We start from the raw sequence: 13,476 nt of genomic DNA, 5'->3' as shown, positions 1-13,476 counted from the left end.
TTTATCAGGTGAGATGGCAAATTAGTCAGTTACATCAGTTTGCTGATGCTCTCTGCTTTTGAAAACATCTAATATTTACTTACTGTAAAGGTGCTTTAATTATTAAAAAAAAAACATTTTTAATCATGTCTCATGGAAAATGAAATATGCTCACACCAGCAGCCAAATGGATTATATGGAAAGGTCAATTGAAAAGCATTACACAGACTTACTTTAACGTAATATCTCGTTTAATTTGATTTTAAAAGTTAATGTAATAATGGTCTGCAACATGTAATGTAAAGAGTACATGATTTGTAGTTAAGGAGCTAGAAGTTGCAAACACACTGGAGGCTCTTTTGGCATCAATAGCCATAGAGACTTGAATCTTATAAACAACTTGTGACATATGTGAATATAGTTTTTGAATACTGGGTACTTGAAATTGAAAAATTCAGACCACATAAATTCAGATAAATGGTTTTAAAAAATTAAGTATTTCAGTGCCATAAAAAAGTATTAAAATTTCAACATGAAGAATTCAGAAGTGATTAAAACTCATAAGAAGGAATTCAGTTGTTTAAATTATTCAAATCTTGATGGTGGTTATTTGTTTCCGTACTTAAAGCAGTGACTTGAGCTGTATCTTCAACACTCAGCTGAGCTGGCTGCTGCTTTGGACTCCAATACTCTCATTAGTGGGACCAGTTTTGGGGGGCACACATGCAGACCTGGAGGGAAACAAGAGCACAAGATAAAATTTGATTATTTGTTTGAATCTTGCTGATAAAGTGAGAGACAACACTTATCAAACTTTCCTTCCCTCCTCATCAAAAGACAAACTCCAACATACTCTTACCTAAATAATGATTTGATTCACTTACGTAAGATAATCCACGTAACTGATTATTTTATCATGAGACTCCACATCACAAGTATAGACTGGTCAGGGTGAATAAAGTCTTCAAAGGAAGGAGAAATCAATGCAGTTTATTGCAACAAATTGTATTAATCTCAGTGGATTTCTGTGAACTGTGGAAAATTCTGACATGTTCCACCTCATCTGTATTCAATAATAAATAGTTCCATGAGGTGCTTCACATCTAAAAAAAGTTTACCAACACAAATGCACTGAACAAATAATTCTATTGAGCGGGTGAATGATCATCAGAAGTTGGTTGGCTGCAGCATGTCTGATATTTACTGACAATATTATTTCATTCATTGGTCAGCTGATCCAAACTGACATTTTGACTGTTTTCTGAGAACAGTAATGGTTTGAGTTTTAACAGACCACCAGACAAGAGCTGTACACCATACAGTAAATGCACTGTTGGTGTGGATATGAGGGTTTGATGAGTTTGAAGAAAGACTGGAAAGGGTGAAACTTTATTGTAATGCTGCAACAAATCATTATAATTATTTTCATTATAAATTTATCTGCCAATTATTTTCATAAGTAATTTATTAATGTTTTATTTGTAAAATGTCAGAATACTGAACATGAAACTAAACCCCCAAGTCTTCAAATGTCTTGTTCTATCCAGTATTGTAGTATTCCAGTCCAGGACTCGGATTCACGCACTGATGACTCAGACTCAGACTTGGACTCGAACATTGACTGCATTCAGACTCGGAAGTTGAAGACGAGGACTCGAACTTGTTAATTGATAAAGAAGTAATATATATCAGATTTTTTGCCAGTCAGAAAGCTACAGCCACACACACACACACATGCACACACACACACAGACACACAGACACACACACACACACACACACACACACACGCACACTTCTACTACTATGATGTGTGGCCTCTCACTGACAAAAAACATCCCTCATCCCCAAACTCTAAACATAAAGAAAACTCAAATTTCTTCACAAGTGATGAGTTGAACAGAGAGTCAGTCTGCAAAAGCTAATCAATTCTCTTGGTTTGTCTTCAGCCTGTCTGATCATCTGACCTCACCTTGTTCTTGCCCTGTTGGACTGCGTGGTGATGTCACCATAGACAAGTAACAGATGTAGAGGAAGTGTAAATGTTATCATAGAAATAATGGCCAAAAAAAAAAAAGAAAACATAAGATGATATTAAAAAAACAAAAACAAAAAAACGTTTGCATATCTGCTTCAGAATGTTTTGTTCTGTCCTGTGAACAGTTTTATTATTCAGATCTTGACATTTTTGTTGCATATTTTTGAGCTCAGACAAATATACCATCTTTCTTTATTATAAAGTGGAGCTCAAACAATTAATCAATCAAAACTAAAATAATGACTAACTATATTAATAATCAATTAATTGTATAGATGATGGATGAATGGATGAATTAATCGTGTTCATCCTTTTTAACCAGAAATATTGAATATTTTAGTTTTTGGACTGTTGGTCAGATAGAACCAGTGTTGTAGTCGAGTCAGTAAGTCTCAAGTCCGTAGTGTTCGAGTCCGAGTCACCAAAGAAGAGTCTGAGTCGAGACATCCAGGTTGAGTCTGAGTCGAGTTCCAAGATGGGCTCCAGTGCTTCACTCTGGCATGGTCAAAGAGCTGATATACAATGATTTTCTTTATAAAAATTAGTTTTTTTGTTTGTTTTTTGCCTTAAGGTATTACAAATTGTGAGCTTTGTGTCTTCTTCAGTCACGCTAAAGAACTTCCATACCTACAACGATGTGTGTGTGTGTGTGTGGCTGTAGTGTCTTTGTGCTGTGTGTGTGTGCGTGTGTGTGTGTGTGTGGCTGTAGTGTCTTTGTGCTGTGTGTGTGTGTGCGTGTGTGTGTGTGTGTGTGTGTGTGTGTGTGTGTGTGTGTGGTGTCCAGGTATTCCTGACATGGGGACATAAATCTGTTTACACACAGTCACATTTTGAGGACTCGCCTCCCTTATGGGGACAAAAAGCAAGTCCCCTTACCATAAATCATTAATTTTAGGGTGAAGACTTGGTTATGGTTAGTTTAGAGTTACATTCAGGTTAGCGTAAGGGTTAGGCTCAGGCATGTGGTGGTCATGGCTAAAGTTAGGATAATTCTCCAGGAAATGAATGTAAGTCAATGTAATGTCCTCTGAAGTGATGGAAACACGACTGAGTTTGTGTGTGTGTGTGTGTGTGTGTGTGTGTGTGTGTGTGTGTGTGTGTGTGTGTGTGTGTGTGTGTGTGTTTTCTGGTGTTTCTCGAGCCAAGGATTACACAACAGACTGTAAACTCCATCCCGGCAGTCAGCTGAAGACTGGACATGTGTCGTCTCTCAACAAAAGCTGTTGAGCAGATTTGGAGGGGGCAGAGTTCTCTCTGTGGAAATATCTGGAAAAAGAGAGGAGAGAGGACAGATAGTCCATAGCCTTAGTAACATAGCCTGTTACTAAAGACAGAATGATCATATCTAGTACAGAAGTGCTAACTAAGGGTAAGGCTTCCTTAAGCAGCGTAGTTGGGATGGAGTCTAAGAGACAGGTTGATGGTTTAGATTAAGAAACTGTAGAAGTTAGTTCAGGAAGGTCGACTGGAGAAAAACAGTCTAAATATAAATCAGGATTTACAGCTGTTTCTAAGGTTCCTGTGTTTGGGGATAAATTGGTGCCTGTTAAGGGCAGGAGGTGGTGAATTTAGTCTCTAATAGAAGTTAGAATTGATAGTTAGAATTGTATCATTAAAGAAGCTCATAAAGTCATTACTACTGAGAGTTATAGGAATACATGGATCAAGAGAGTTATGACTCTTTGTCAGCCTGGCCAAAGTGCTGAAAACAAACCTAGGGCTGTTTTTCTTCTTCTCTATTAATGATGAGTAATACGTGGCTCTGGTATTACAGAGGGCCTTCCTACATGTTTTAAGACTAAGCAAGATTCTTCTAGTTTGGTGGAACGCCAAATCCTTTCAAAGTAAAGTGAAGTTAGCATAAGAGTCCTCTGTAGTATTGAGACATGGCACTGAGTTCAATACTGATGGAATTGCTTCCTTAAATTTAGCTACAGCACTATCAGATAGACATCTACTGATGACATGTTGTCTAATGGTGTGTAATCTGATGAAAGGAATTCAAAAGTAATGGTCTGATAAAAATAGGAATTTATGGAAATTATTATTATTATTATTATTATTATTAAATGTTCAATTTCTATGCCACAAGTCAGAACAAGGTCGAGGGTGTGGTTAAGACAGTGAGTGGGATTATTTGCACTCTGAGAGAAGCCAGTTGAGTCTAATAATGAGATAAATGCAGTACTGAGACTGTCATTATCGACGTCCACATGAATATTAAAATCACCTACTATAATTACTTTATCTGTACTAAGGACTAAGTTTAATAAAAACTGAGAATTCAAGATAAAAATTCACAGTTCAGGCCAGGAGAACGGTACACTATAACAAATAGTAAAGTTTTCCAGGTTGGCTGAGAGAGACTAAGAACAAGGCTTTCAAATGAGTTATAATTAAATTTAGGTCTAGGGTTGATGATTAGGCTTGAGTTGAAAATGTCGAGTATTAATATGACTGGGGGGAGTGGATTCATTAAGGCTAACATATTCTTCATGACACAGCCAGGTTTCAGTAAGACAAAATAAATCAATATGATGATCTGAAATTAAATTGTTTACTAATACTGCTTTAGATGACAGAACTAATGTTTAAGAGTCGACATTTAGTTCTCTTATTTTGTTGTACTATTACAGTAGTGGTTTTAATTTTTATTAGATTTTTATGAATGAATCCTCTTCTGTTTACTTTGGATTTAATTGATTTAAGTGGTCGGGGGACAGACACAGTCTCTATGTGGTTTTGGGTGGGTAACTGCTCTAATGGAAGCACAGAGAAGCGTGTAGGACTGCAGCTCTGCCTCCTGGTCTCAACTCTGGGTTGTCATGGTTTTGGTCTACTAATAAACGTGGCCATATTTCTAGATATGAGAGCAGCTCCATCCAAAGTGGGATGAATGACGTCACTCCTAATCAGACCAGATCTTCTCCAGAAAGTCTGCCAGTTGTCTATGAAGCCCTCGTCATTTGCTGGACACCACATCGACAGCCAGCAGTTGAATGATGACTTTGGGCTATACATGTCATCACTGGTCAGGTTGGGCAAGGGCCCAGAGAAAACTACAGAGTCTGACATTGTCTTTGCACATATACACACCGACTCAACATTAATTAAAAACTGTATATACGCCATATATGAGGTTCTGAGGTTAATAACGTCTTTTCCCCCTCTGTGTACACACGGTGTTGTACTGCTATGGATGGAGCATAGAAATATACTTGTGGTGTGAAGACCTAAGTTACAGTTCCGAGTCTGCACTCTGTCAGAAAAAGGCCTGAGGCTCCAAATGAATCCCAGGAAAGCGTCCCTGATAGTTTCATGGTTCATGCTACAGTAATTCCTCTGATGTTGACTTTTGTACAATTTCCTTTATTCACTTATTAAGGGTAAGTGTACATCATCCAATACAGTCTGGACAGATCAGCTGTCTCAAATCTTGTATGTATATAAGAGCTCTGTACGCTTTACATTGTAGACTTGCTGTGTTCTACAAACTAGACCCAGAGCTCACTAACTGGGTAAACAAAGGAAGTCTTGCTTCTCCATTTATTGCTTCAAATTGAATCTGATGTATTGAATGTCACACTGGAGACGTAGTGATAGACTGTGTTGCTGCTGCCATTCACTTGATTCCATCTGTCACTGGGTGTTTGAGATCAAAGACATCCCTCTGTTACATGAAACTATAAAACAGTCTCCTCTCACTCCTCTCACTCAGTGTCACTGTGCCAGGAAATGAGGCCTAATATGCAACACAGCACGTTAGACTTGAGATCTATTTTGTTTTACATATGAAACTCTTTCCATCCGTCCTTATCAACCAATCTCTGCTCTCACTGAAGTAATGAAGATCATGGAAAAATGGTGCTAGCTCTGATATTTTCACTGTACAGCAAACACCCAGAGATAAAATAACTAAGTCCTTATACAAACAAACTCTAAACACTCTGGACAAAAAGCCAATGCATTTGCATCACTGTAGGGTACTGGAGAAATACAATTTACTGAGCTTTGACAATTTGAGATTATTCTCAAATTTGTGCCTAGTTTATAAAATTTTAAATGGTTTGGCCTCTCCTCCACTATGTGACTTTGTGTACACTCGCTCAGTAAGTTCTATTAGATCCTCCAGAATATCCTCTATAAAAGATTGTACCATACCATTTCATCACACTGCATTTGGGCAGTCAGCTTTCTCTGTGAAAGCCACAACTCAGTGGAATGTCCTACCTGATATGAAGAACTGTAGTTCTATCAATACATTCACAGCCAAACTAAAGACCAATCAGCTGTGTGACCACATTATTAATTTCTAATTGACATTGTGGGTGTATGTGATGTGCTGTTGTGTGTTGTATTTTGTATGGTGTGTTCTGTGTGTGTTTTTTTGTTTTTGTTTTGTTTTGTTTTGGATTTTTTGTTTTGTTTTTTGTTTTGTTTTTTTGTTGTTGTTTTTTTTGCTTTGTACTGTTTGTTGTTGTGCTGTTGTATGTTATGATTGTGGGAGACTACGGATGCAAATTAGCTTCGAGCTAAGCAAGCTCTTTAATGTTTAAAACTGCACACTGTCTCAATCAATAAATCAAATCAATAAATGTGCTGATGTCCCTGTCTGTGACATCATCAGCCTAAATGATGAAACTGTGTAATCAGCTGCTACACCTGTTATTAATAGCTGTAGTTTACTTGCTCCTGAGTATTGATAGGCTGGCAATATCCCCCTGCTTCCACACTGTGCCAAAGCTAAACACATTTTGGACTTCCATTGCAGGAATTTAATAAAATATAAAATAATGTGTATCTGATGTCTTTTGGTTTTGGTTTCGTTTCCACTGTTCTCCTGGAAGTAAATTTGGACAATGTTCAGGAGCTGGCACTATATGCATGCTCCAGGTACTTTCAGGTTGGCAGTGTGATGTCACAATAATGATCACAACATTAATGACAATAACAGTAACCACCTTTTTATTACTCTTCACTAAATCTGTACAGATCAGGAAAACTAACACTTGTCTAACGCCAGCATGTCCAGGCTGTCATTAGTATTTGTGGGTAGGAGAACATTCAGAGAGAGCTGGAGTCAGCTGTTAGACACCGACAGATGGACCAGAAGATTTATTGGTGAGAGAACATGCAGCCAAGCAGTGGAAAGGAAATGACAGAGATGAAACAAGCATTAAAAACTAAAAAAAAATGAAAAACTTCTAAGTGGTTCCACGTACTAGATGCTGTTAGGACCACTGACCAACTTGTGCTGGGCCCCAGCAGTGATCTGGATACTCCTTCTATTGTTATCTATCCAACCACCACTTCTTATTTCAACTTCAACAAACCCACTGAAAAAATGATATTGAATGTATATTTGAAACATTACAGTTTGTAAAATAGAGTAGAGGAACCTTGTACCAAAGGTTCACAGGGCTCTTACAGGTTCAGGTCATGGGAAGCTCGACAGGGTGGCTTGTTCAGTTCTAACAGAGGTACAACTGATATTGTATTTCCCCTAAATGTCAGACACTTCTTTTAAGTGGAATAGCAGTTTGGTGAAACACATGTGTCATGTTCTTCCTTACCAGAATCAACATTCTTTCTGTGCAGATGTCAAGTAATAACTGTATACTGTGCTGTGCAGGCTGGCCATTTTGTGTCAAAGTCTTCCCTCTTCTGAGTTTGACATGGCCCCCAGCCTTCCTCTCAGCCAGCAGGGGCCGTAGCTCAGGATGATCAGCGGCCTGTCAGCAGCAGGAAATCAAACCTCCACCCTCTCACCGTCCCAGTCGTCCATGTGTCTGCCAGAAGCCTGCACACCTCCTCCCCCTCTCCCCATGCAGAGGTGCATTGAATTACAGCCTGAGGAGGAGGAGAGCTGGAACTCCCATGCTAATAAAGTCCAGGCCTTCCAGGCTGAGAGTGTTTCCACACACACTCACTGCACTACTCTTGTGCCTGGAGGAAGGGCCGCATTTGTCTTGAGTCACTGGATTCTACAATTATTAGGGCCCAACTCAAGTCCAGCCTACACTTACCAAAGAAAACATCAGTCAATGAGTTCAAACAGAATGGGAGAATTTAAAATGTGGGTGCTGGTTAAAGCGTCTCTCATGAGGAAGAAAAATGATCAGCTGTCTCATTCTGCAGTGGCTGAACACAGTCAGCATAAATTTCCAAACCTCAAACATACACCTCATCAATTTTGGTGAGAGGTTGGTGCAATTAACTGATCAGGTCTGACACCAAAGATGTAGCAGCAGAGCAGTGCTGTAGCTGTCGACTGGACTGGTGAAAAATGATACTTTGCATCATTTCTCACAAAAACTGTGATATGTTTTTGGCCCCTAGTAGCATGTGCAGAGTGGGAGGGCACTGTCGGGTTGGTTTCTGCTTGCAACAAGCCGGGCCTGCAGGACTGGTTCTGTTTTTATGCCTTCCCTTTAAGGGCCCTCTGCGGTTGCCGCGGTTACCATGCTTTTTTGGACTCCTTCTCTATAATTGAGTCTTGCGTTTTCACCCTGGATTCCGCAGGCCTGCACAAAGCGGTGATTATTCCTGAGCAGCGGACGGGTTGGGGGGTGCTGGGGGGAGGAGGGGCTTTGAATGAATGCCATTACATTCTCATGAAGCCCATTGGATGCTCACTCTTTGTCTTCAACTTTCTGAAATCCCCGGGTGCCCTGACTGACGCCACACAACAGATACAAGCTTGCTTGATCCATTCATCACAATGAGAGATGACTAAATTTAACCAGCAGCACACAGGGTGCCACTGCTCACTACACCATCACTGACAACCTCTTCATGGCCCTCAAACTGCCATTATTACATTAGACAGCAAACACGCTTAACAGCATGAAAACTATACAAACCATCTGAAGCATTATATTAAAATACAAAGACACACAATCATGTTTGAGGTGTGAAGACAGAAAACTTCTTCATTCTCTGTTATGCTAAGTTTCAGTGTCATCTCTCTGGCAATTCAAGCTTGTAAAAAAAGATCTAGATGTGTAAATATCTATAAAATAAAAGTTTTTTTTCACCCGAAAGAATAAAGATTGTGGGGACTCAACCACAGTTTTTTTCTTAACATTTGTGTTAAAAAAAATGTTCAAAATATTTGTCATGGTTAGTGCTGCATGTCTTCTGTGGCTCTGGAGGAACTTTGTGCAGATATAGTCCAAAAACAGACAAAATACTACATTAGATGTCTGCATGTTCACATACTGTACCACCTGTGCAGTCATACCTTATGGATGATAACAGTTTTGATGTTTCTTGGACATGGGTAGATGACAACATTTACATCATGTTGGCTTCACAGATCCATGCAGATGTCAAAACTTTAAACTGTGCTAAAGAAAAAAAAAAACATATGATGTCATCAGGGTTAAGGCTCAGAGACCACAATTTTAGAACACAAAGCCCTAAGTTGTTGGTATGGAGTTTGAAATGTGTGGGCATTTACAAGACTGGGGGATCTAACAAGAAATGCTATAAAGTGTAGGATGAAACGTAGGATGCAGTGTTTTTGAAGCCCTGCCTACTCTGAAGAGAAACCTCTCATTCACACCTATGTAGCCAAACAATGGAGCATTCATTGCGAATTGAACTGCAAAACATCCTGCTGTCACCACCATGACTCAACGCTTTGTCTCAAAAGAACCTCAGACAAAATCAAGAAAAGTATCCTAATTTTGATGTAACTTAACAAGTTACGGGAACCTAAATAAGACGATGTACAGAAATACATCACTCAGAAAATGAACGACTTTGTCAAACACAGCAATGACAACATGAGAAAATAGTCGTCCAATCAGAGTTGAGAATGTAAATTACCAGCTAAACAAGCTTGAGACTCATGAGGGTCAAGAGAGACTGCCTCCTTACTGGATCTGTATGGGTACATCATCCCAATTCCCTCAAAATATTTTCCCAAACTGACACACCTTTTTATTGGAAATGTGATGTGACTGGACGCTGCAGCTGATCAAACATACTAGGACAAATAACAGAACCATCTCAAGTGTTTTACTTCCAAGTTTTAGATTTTCTTTTCTGATTCACCATCTTGTTAAAAATAGAGGATCTATAGGTGTTATTAACAAAAGAACCACGAACAACCTTTCTTCCTTTATTATAAAGGTTTTTCCTTTCATGATCTGTTATTTTTCCCTTTAATCTGCATTATGGTAATATAGTGAGTGAGGAGAATTCAGTCCCACTTCTGCCTTTGAGTTTTAATAGATGGAACTATTTGTTGAGCTCATCTTTGCCATGGGTTCTAATTTAAAGCATCACACACTATCAGGGGGGTAGGGGCACTCTGTCAGTCATTTTGAAGGAGACAGACACAGATGCAGCAGAAACAGATTTCTTCATGTGCTCCTTTTGTCGTCCCTAAATTTTCGTTTTACACAATATGCAAATTAATTGTAATTTTCCTAAAATAGCAATAATCTGTTTGTTTTTCTTTTCAGATGACACTAATTACATAACTAATAATGTTTTGAGACGAAATAAGTCAACGTTTTGCTATGATGGTTGTTTCTTACAGTAGTTTAGTCTTGGGGTCCCCAGGGACCCGAGTCGGCAGTCCTTGTATATTAAATATGTTGGTAGGATGAGGGTTAAAAAAACATTTGGACAGTGCATATATGTGCAAATACAAACCATCAACAGCCACAGAGCTGTTAAAGATGACTTAAAGCTGTCATCAGCTGCACCACCATCATCAGAAATGGACGCTGCTTCACATGAAGGTTCAGAGAAAAGGAATCTCATTTCTCTAAAATCATGTTTCCTCCTTTCCTCTCTCCTCTGATCTTTGGCTGCATCTCAGTCTTATTCTCTACCACTGAAGATGCAAGGAAAAGACATAAGAGAGAAATGAGGATGCAATTGGGTTTTTATCCTATTTATGAACAGGGTCTAAACGTCAGCATAACAAAATCTGACCGTTCTTTTTTTGTCTTTCTCTTGGGTGTCCTCCAACTTTATGCAAGTGTAATTCTAAATCACTGGTGAAGCCTTTTAACAACTAAATTCAGCCATGTACACATACAGCCATTGCAGCTTCTAATAATCCATCCTGATAGAAACCATGAGTGTTAAAGCGCCAGTATATTCCAATAGAAGTACTTGTCACATTATTGCTTTTATTAGTATTGCTTCTTCCCTTCTCTATGATGACCTGCTTTTCACTTTGTCTTTGAGTCTTTGATTCCACTATGTTAAGACAACATGTCATACGAACTAGTTCTTTTTAAGCATAACTCAGTCCTATTATTCTGTGCCTATCACAAAAAAAGGTCTCCCAGCATCTGCATCAGAGCACCAGAGTGACTTTAATAAGTCATGTACAGTGGGAAAGAGACAGGAGAGAGCCTGTTTACTACAGCACTGTTCAGCAGCACATATGAAATTGTAGACACACTGGTGACCATGGTCACTTACACTAGGAACCTTATGTACCATAGACACATGGTTTCACTTCTTAATCCAAACTACAGATATTAGCAAACAGACTCTATGGTGTTTTGAACCAAATGTGCTCTAAACTTGACTTGGAAAATGTGATGCAATGTAAGTGCAATTTAAAACCATTTCCCACAAAGGTGTTTTAACACTGAAAACATATGAGTCATATATCTAATCTTAAATAAAAAAAGTTAAAGAAATGTCATGGAATACACCTTTAAGTAAACGTGGGAAGCCCTGGGCACATGACAATAAATTAGCATTTGCACTCAAATCTGTGACCCTCTGTAACACTGGGCTACTGAAGTAGGAATTAGAAACAACAGATTACCAGAGAGGTTTGAAAGCCAGTTTTAAAGCAATGTGTTGCTGAAAGTGAACGGTATTCTCAGGTTTTCAGTACGTCATTCTGAGCAGTGTTTGAATACCATGTTGACTACATGTGGATACAGTAACTACATCTTGGAAAACTGGCCTGAAATCTGACCTGAGTGTCCTATTTGGCCTCCATTGGATTTTTCCCAGTGGAAAGTTAGAATTCCTTCCTTTAGTTGAATGTAAATGGATGCATTTTATAGTCACTGTCTCAGTTATTCTTAGAGTGTATGAACAGCTTGCATGCTGCTGTTGGATCTAATTTTTCACTCGCTGAGCTTTTATGTTAATTCCCAGAAAGTCTTGGGACAGGACTCTGTATCCTCTAACACTGACAAAATAGTAGTGTCCCATAAATTCCCAGCAGTTGGGTTCAGTGTAGACTTCAAGGTCAAACCTATCTTACATAAGACCACTGACATATAAAAACCTGACAGAAATTCTAAATTCTGCCCTGTTGGCTGCCTCTAGGGGCTAAACTGTTGATTACATAACGAGGTGTTGGAACCAGCAACACACTGACAATTTTGCTTTCCTTAAAGCCCTACCACAACTGGAATTGGGAGAAACATCATGAGGTCATTGCAAACTAAAAGATCCCCCTGGGTGCATGTATGTGCTCAGCAAATTTTATGGCAGTCTGCCTGGAAGATAGCCTACTCATATCATGTGTGAGTGGTAGATGTTTTATCCACAGACTGGCACAAGAGAAAACTTAATTGAGTGTCCAAAATGAAAATGAATGTTATATGTTATTTTTTGACAATCTTTGAGTCAGATTTTGCAGTTACAAATTTTGGTCTGAAGGTGGTACAAGAAAAGAAAGGTCAAAGGTCACCAAAACCATCATGATTCATCATCTGGAGACTTGCACTGACAACTGCAAGATAAATGAACATACTGTATAATTAAGGCCTGGGACACACTGCCTGCCTCTACCTGATGTGCCCTCTAGTGGAATTCCCCTGTGACACGCAAAGTACATAAGCAAGTGCGTGAACAATTCCGTTCACAACACAGCCAGTTGAGTATGTGAATACGTGGTTAAAAAGCAAGTATATCTCCATGTGCCGCTCATGTCTCACTTCCTGTGTGGATTCCCAGTAACGCATCTACATACTGCTGGATAACACTGGAGTTATTATTCCATACCCTGTCTGTGGCACTTAGTCCCTTTGTTCAAACTGAAGATGTAAATAATCTTTAAAAATGCCTCACAAATATATCGTTTCAACTTTTAAGAAGTCTCAGTTGGCAGGTGTTTTTCAAACAAGAGGAAACAGTACATTTGTAGGGGACTATTTTCAGTGGAGGATTAATACAAAATTGATGTGACTCATTGATGTGTTTTTTTTTTAATGGTTTTTGGACACCACAGGAGCTCTATGGCACAGAGGAATAAGATATATCAGACTTTGATACACACACAATACTTGTTAGTGGCATGCATTCAATGTATTGGACCTGCACAAGATTTGATGTATATTGGGGAAAAGATCGCCAACCTTATTCTTTAAGCTGGTCTCATTTTAAGCAGCTGGACAACTTTTAAAATTGAGTTTTCTATTAAATATCTACATTCCACTTTGTTTAAATTATGTCTGGTCATA

Source organism: Thunnus albacares, chromosome 21 (genome assembly GCF_914725855.1).
Source record: "Thunnus albacares chromosome 21, fThuAlb1.1, whole genome shotgun sequence".
NCBI lineage: Eukaryota > Metazoa > Chordata > Actinopteri > Scombriformes > Scombridae > Thunnus > Thunnus albacares.
The sequence above is the reverse complement of the archived record's forward strand: the minus strand, read 5'-3'. Positions refer to the sequence as shown.